General features: G+C 41.8%; 1 pseudogene; it reads left to right on the top strand.

Moving 5' to 3' along the window:
* Positions 1–6117: 6117 nt before the first annotated feature.
* Positions 6118–6573, top strand: LOC138929870 (ARL14 effector protein-like pseudogene; annotated as a pseudogene).
* The last annotated feature ends 1012 nt before the right edge of the window (positions 6574–7585 follow it).

Genomic DNA, 7585 nt, shown 5'->3' with positions numbered 1-7585 from the left:
AATTTCAAGGTCAGTGGGATGGAGAAGTATAATTTACCTAGTGAAACTATGGCACAATACAGAGAATAGAAGGAAACATTATGAACAAATAATACATTCTTCCACACTTCCCTTCTTCAGGGTGTCAACAGAGGAGAAAGGAAGGGTGGGTAAGGAGGGAAGAAATAAATAGTTGGATCCCATAGGAACTCTACCTTGTGCCTCATTTGGAAGGGCTTGTCTGGCCTCCTTTGTAGAACTGGTCCAGCACTCTTTGCAGGCAGAGAAAAGCAGTCCCGTGGGCGTGGCAGCTTTCTGGATCCTCCCCCACTCCAGGTATTTGTGATGAGGGACACACTACTCAGAGACACTCTAGAATTCACCAGAAGCCTTCTTAAATTCTGCTTGCAGGAACACATCTAATTTTATTTCGGAAGATAAACAGAAGCAAGAGCTGACGAAATTCAGCAAAACAGACTATACTATACACCAGTTGTCACAATAACCAGATCTTTGTCTAAATTCAACCCCTTCTCTTTACCCTTTCAAGAACTGTTTAATGTATGGGCGCTGTCTCTTATGATTTGCTCCAAATGACATCATCTCTTCTCCTGTATATAATAAAGTGAAGTGGCTCAGTCACGTCCGACTTTTTGCGACCCCGTGAACTGTAGCCTACCAGGCTCCTGCGTCCATGGGATTCTCCAGGCAAGAGTACTGGAGTGAGTTGCCATTTCCTTCTCCAGGGGATCTTCCCAGCCCAGGGATCGAACCCGGGTCTCCCGCATTGCAGGCAGATAATTTAACCTCTGAGCCACCTGGGAAGACCCCAGTATATAATGGTGGTAGGCTAAGAGTCCTTCATTGGAATTCTAATATTTCACTTGTATTTCAAATCTAGGTGAATAGGCAGCCCCACCTCTATTTAACCAGAGGGTTCTGGCCAAATATGTAGTGTGGTTGTAGACACTTCCCAGGTACACCCTTGTATATTCACTAATTTCAGTTAGAGTATAGTGAATTAATCAAAGGTGTTTAACTGTCATAACTGAGGATCACTCCGAATGTATCTTAAGATATCACTGTATGAAAGTCATCTCCCTAAAGATCTTTGTTGAAGGATATTTAGCAACAGCTGTGCGAGCAGAGGATGGCAGGCAGAGCTGGGCTCTGTAACAATCTCAGGAGAGTTACGCAGCCACCCTTCTCCACGTGTGGTCCCTGAACCACCAATACAGAATCACCAGGGCTGTTTGTTAAAAATGCAGAGTCGCAGGCAACCCCCCAGAAGTAATGAATTGGAATTTCTGGGTGCAGGACCCAAGAATCTCCTCTTGTGTATACATCAAGGCTTTTGTATAACCTCAAATATAGACAATGTTCCCAAACATCTTTGATTCCCAGTATCAGTTATGGAAAATGTGAAGTTTTTCTAATGGCAAATTAATCATTCTCACTGTTAAATGAAAAGGATCTCTTTCATTATTACTATTACTGAAGGTTTTTTTAAAAGACTAAATTTGTTGAAACTTTCAGCCAGGGTACTACTAGAATAAGATTTCTTTTGCCCCCTTCGCTTTTTTCTTTTTAAACATAATTTGAACATTTGAAACTATTTTTCATGAAGTCTGTTTCAGTAATAACCATTTTCCTCCCATTTTCTCAAATACCAATGGCCTACAATAGTTGTATAAACATTTTTAGATGAAAGATGAAAGTTAAGAGACACAGTTATTGGGAAGGACAGGAGATTTTATTTGTGTGTTACATGTAACACATTTTCCCCCTAGTGAATAGATGATAACCTGTTTTTATGGTGCTTTAGGTAAAAGGACTGTCTTCGGTGAAAGTAGTGTAACCATCTGAATAAGGATTATCTTTCATCTTCCACTGAGTAAGTATATTTTAATATTTTTAATCTGTGCATGTGGGATAATAAAAAGCATCAACTACTTCAATAAGTGAATTAAAGAAAAAGACAGTTTTGAGAGCTGAGAGAAGTATAAAAAACATCAACCAAGAACAAGTCTAATGGACTCCTCCCTCCCTTTTCTACCTTCTTTCACCTCCTATTATGACATGTAAGTTGAAAGGGGTTCATCTTAATGGCTTCCTGCTTCCAACGATGTGGAAAGTGAATTGGAATCATTTGGAATATTCTGAAATCATGAACTGTAATCATGGACACAAAGATGCAAAAAGATGTTGAAACATCTGTTTTCCAGATTAAGAATATCACCCAGATAGTTGGGGGAAAAAGTTTTCCATTATCTCGCCTTTAATCCAATTAGCAAATACATGTCATTCTAAAAGATCCTGGTAACCATTGCTCAGAGGGAGAACAATCCAGAAAAGAAACACAAAAAGGATATTTTCAGCACCATGAAATTTAAGGACTAAGAGAACTATGGTAAGAAAGATAGTGATAAATCTCATGCATGTAAGACTTTTATGTGGTTGGGCTCAGAGTTTTTTCACTTTATTTTATGACAAGTAAATAAATTGTTGAGTGACAAGAAGAAAATAAGGTTACCTTCAAAGTGATTTCAACAGAAAAATTACTTCCCTGTGAAAATACCAAGATCTTTCCTGACCAACAGGATTGGAATGTCAAGGGTTCAAATGCATTCACCGAGCATTTATTTCTATTTTGAATTTCGCTAAACTGTTTGCCTCAACATATCCTCCCAACATTTTTGAGAGAGGTCAAGGGTTTAAGAGACCCTGGGGTTTAAGCTAACAATTCTGGTTCATAAACATATTTCATGTCAAAGTGTGAGTGTGCTATAGAAAGTGAAGTTGCTCAGTCGTGTCCGACTCTTTGCGACCCCATGGACTGTAGCCCACCAGGCTCCTCCGTCCATGGGATTCTCCAGGCAAGAGTACTGGAGTGGGTTGCCATTCCCTTCTCCAGGGGATCTTTCCGCCCCAGGGATTGAACCCGTGTCTCCTGCATTACAGGCAGACGCTTTAACCTCTGAGCCACCAGGGAAGCCCAATATTTCTTTGAACCCTTTTTTGGGTGGGGGGCGGGGGAGGCAAGAATACTGGAGTGGGTGGCCATTCATTTCTTCAGATCTTTCCCACCCAGGGATTGAACCCGGGTCTCCTGCATCGTAGGCAGACACTTTACCGTCTGAGCCACCAGGGAAGTCTTGTGTGTGCTATAGCTGAACATAACATGGCCACCTTTGTTCAGCTGCCTGGTGATTTTACTTGCAATATCCAGTGCTCCTGCAGTAAAAGGTCTCACTGTAACCTGATTCTACTTTCTAAAATTGAGAATCAGTTTTGTGCTTGGTTCACAGCTGCTGATACTACTGCTGCTAACTCACTTCAGTCGTGTCCGACTCTGTGTGACCCCATAAACGGCAGCTCACCAGGCTGCCCCATCCCTGGGATTCTTCAGGCAAGAATACTGGAGTGGGTTGCCATTTCCTTCTCTAGTGCATGACAGTGAAAAGTGAAAGGGAAGTCACTCAGTCGTGTCCGACTCTTAGAGACCCCATGGACTGCAGACTACCAGGCTCCTCCATCCATGGGATTTGCCAGGCAAGAGTACTGGAGTGGGGTGCCATCGCATTCTCTGTTGGTACACAGCTATTCATAACTAAACTTTGAGTTTCTCCACCAGAGTCTTGATGCCTGTTTCTAAAACAAATACTGTGCTTTAAAATTGGCCTACACAGATATTTTGCTTAATTGAAGAGTGAAAGATTTTTACCCCAATTTATTCATTTCTGTAAAGACCACTGCTTGAAGGACTCTGGACTTGTGTGTGCAATTGTGACTGCAATAAATAGGTCACAATTCCTAGCATATATGGTATACTCTTGATCAATATTTGCTGAGTGAAAAAAACAGTGGCTTTAGCCTGAATTATGGTGGTAAATTTGCACATGCACACACACACACACACACACACACACACTCACTCACACACTCACTTCTTTTACCATTATGGGGATGAACCAGAATTCTTTAAGATGTAAAGGTTAGTTCTGGAGAGGGAATGGCAACGCACTCCAATATTCTTGCCTGGAAAATGGACCGAGGAGCCTGGAGGGCTATAGTCCATGGAGTTGCAAAGAGGTGGACACAACTGAGTGACTGAGCACCTCACTAAACTGGGGGGGGGTGTGCAGAAAAAAGATATAAAGCTTAGTTCTAAATAGGGATGCCTCTATTGATGTTTGATTAGTACGAACCCCACCCCCACCCCCCATAGGGTTCTCAGAATCTGAACTGGAGCTCCTTTCCCTGTCCTTGCAGTGAGCTGCAGACACTTGATCTCTCCAGTGGAGATTGCCAAACCTTTGTGGGCAGAAACCTGGTCTTATATCATCTTTGAAGCTCTCACTGCACCTAATTTAGGGCATACCCATAGAGAAGGTTCTATTATTATCCCCATTTTCAGATGAGGAAACTGAGGTTAAGCAGCTGAAGTCATCTTAAGTTAAAGTCAGATAGTTAGTGGTGAAGACAGCCCTAGTGTTTGATCCCTGGCAGTGTGAGGCCTGAGGCTCCTCTGCCTAGGGTAATGTATCAGAAAGGTAGCTGCTACTCTTTTCCCCCTAAAAAAAGTAAGGTAAGGAGTCAACTATGAAATTACAACTCAGAGAATTAGAGTAATAAAAAACTAAATGTTCTACACTTGCCAAAACATTGCACTAACTTAGATAGAAATTATGAAACTGTATTATTTCTGTCCTGGGTATATACTCCACAAGATCCTGGCAAATAAATCCAATTCAAGAGTGAGATTCAGGGGAATCATTTGCTTTTCCCTCTCTGTAGACACTACATCGTTCAAGTGCCAAGGAAGACCTAAAAGGGAACCTGTTGTGTGAAATTAGTAGCATGTATCAAAGAGTGTGTGGCCAGTCCTCTGGAATTGCCTGAAAATCTCCAGTGAAAGCAAAGGGAATTTTTCTCTAGTATGGTGATCCTCTCACAGCTGATGCCCCATCCTCTGTCTCTCTTCCTTTTGGCCAGTTTGCTTCTGGAAGCTAGGCAGAACATCCTTAAAGAAGTGGGCATCCTCTGCCTCTCTACTTTAAGTTGTTAGTAGTTTGGGAAGCTTTGTGGAGTCTGTAGGACATGGGCCAATTAGGAGAGAAACAGAGGGATGGGGGGGTGGTGAGGGAAGAGACAGACACACAGAGACAGTGAGACATGGAGAGAGGTGAAATGACACTGAAAGTCCTTGAGAGTGTACTGACCTTAGAAAGCCTTTTAGAAACCAGTCACTAATTCAATATGATGAATTACCTTAAAGTAGCTTGTAGAGTGTTTCCTGAGAAGAATTGGAGGTGACTTCAAACGAAAGAAACCACAGCTAATGTGCTGATGTTTTAATGAGAAAAGGCAATTGCTATAAATGACCATCCAATTTCCATTACTTACTACAGTCATTAGAAACAAGGAATATGTTTATTGATCTGAAGTGCTTCAAACAGTATTTTCTTTGTTCAAACCAATTTCACTGGAGGAAAAGTCAAGAGTTTGCCTTGTGTGGGGGTAGTGTCCAGGGGCGGGGAGGGGGCAGGAATTGTGGAGAGAAAGAGATTCCTTATATAAAAAACTGTTGTTTTTCTATCCTAGGGCTACTCACCTAAGAAGAATAACTGGGTTTCTATTAAAGCGAAGCAATTTTTGCCCCTGATCAAGCAATTGTGGCCCCTGATCACTATTGGTTTAGCTCTAGGCCCTTGAGACTCAAAGTAGGTTTGGAATTAGCAATATCAGTATAATCTGGGCATACATTAGACAGGGAGACTCTCTGGCCCCACTCCAGTCCTAACTGAATCATAATCTAGTTTTTAACAAGATGTTTCCTGATTCATATGCACATTAATGTTTGAGAAGTACTAGTCTAGACCAACATGAATGCTTATTTAAACAGTTGATAGAAAAAAGAGATGGTTAAATCAAGGAGGAAACACTATCTGATAAAAGCACTTTTGTCCAAAGATTTGTTGGTGTTGATAAACTTGCTCCTATCCACTTAACCCAGTTTTGAAGTAAAGAGTTCATAGGCCCATTCTGAAATGACGTTTACCAGCTCCAGCGTCCTCATGGTTGACTGAGCTCCCACAAATGGTTGCTGACTTTGTTTGTGTCCCCAGGTGAGCAGAAATGAGTGAACAAGCAGAAAAAAGCAGTTCCGTGCGAGAGAGACCTGCACGTCCAAGTTCTCCTGAGAAACCAAGTGAGATGGAACTGAAGCAGATGAAACGGGTGGAGCGGCAGTTAAAACGGTTGTCATTTCAAAATCCCGGGCCTCAGGTAGCCAACTTCAACCCTAAATTAAGGCAGCTGATAAAGGAAGGGCAAATGGCAAGGAAGAATGAGTTTGTTCCTGTAAAACGCAAAGTCAACAAGTATGACCAAAAGGGCAGGCTCACCTTCAATCAGGCTGACCTGTGTGACTGCCTTGATGAAGACTGCCTGGGTTGCTTCTACCCGTGCCCCAAGTGTAACTCCACCAAGTGCGGGCCCACTTGCCGCTGCAACCGCCGCTGGGTCTACCACACCATAGTCGACGAGAATGGGGAGGTCATCAGCAAGATGCCATTCGACCTCTCCGACTAGGAGCAGCCCTCCAGGCTGATCCATTTTCTCTGCTTTGCAGTTACACCAGCCTCTGTCTCCTGGGTGAATTTTAGGACTGGGGGAAAAAAGTTTTAAAAATATAGTTTAGACTAGTTAGTGTTCTCTGAAGCCATAGAACCAAGTCCTTCTCTAACCTTCCTGCTGTGATGACTCAGATTCCTCCCCTGGTAACCAGCAACTCCATTCCTACTCTGCTCTTGGGTTAAAAATCCCTTTCTTCTTTGCTGGTACCTTAGGAGATGGAGTTTTAGAATTCTGTAGCTGAGAGCTTGTCTTGACAAAGAACATATGTTTATAATAGTTACCGTTAGGATCTTACACATCATCAAGTCTAAATCAGAATTGCTATTTGGATTGACTTGGCACTGCATACTCATAGTCTCATGCTTTTATTGTTACTGTTTTAACAATATTAAAATACAATTTGGTTTTTTTTTTTTTAAAAAAAAAAAACCTTTAATAGGCCCCATGGCCACGTGACCCAACATATGAGCACAGAAGCAGAGATTCAATTTAAGTGATATCCAAAATGCCAACTGGAAGCAGACTTCAAAGGACAAATTTTAACCTAATTGTTACCTAGAAATGATTTAAAAGCAGTTTTTTAGTGGCTAAGGTTACCAGCCACACAGAATTGGCCAAAGTGGTACAAAATTCCTAAGGCCTAAGTGGCACTTGGTCTTAGAGGTATAGGATTTAAGGAAATTCAGCTAGAGTTTCTGCTGACCTCAGTGAAGATACCATCTCAGAAGACTGATGTGAAACATCTGGGCCAGGTTTGCCAGCTATTGTGCAAAACTGTTTCTAGGGAAAATCTCTATGAAAATGTTCACACCCACAGCATCATCGGGAAAGTTTCTCTTCAGTCATCTTTGATACCAAGTTTTATTCAAATGATCTATCTGTAAGGAGAAAATTGCTTTTTCCACTTTTCCACGTTTATGTCTCATGAACATTTAATTGCTTCTTCTGAAGCTTTGGATTCGGCACA

Source organism: Ovis canadensis, chromosome X (assembly GCF_042477335.2).
Source record: "Ovis canadensis isolate MfBH-ARS-UI-01 breed Bighorn chromosome X, ARS-UI_OviCan_v2, whole genome shotgun sequence".
NCBI classification, from domain to species: domain Eukaryota; kingdom Metazoa; phylum Chordata; class Mammalia; order Artiodactyla; family Bovidae; genus Ovis; species Ovis canadensis.
The sequence above is the reverse complement of the archived record's forward strand: the minus strand, read 5'-3'. Positions and strand labels throughout refer to the sequence as shown.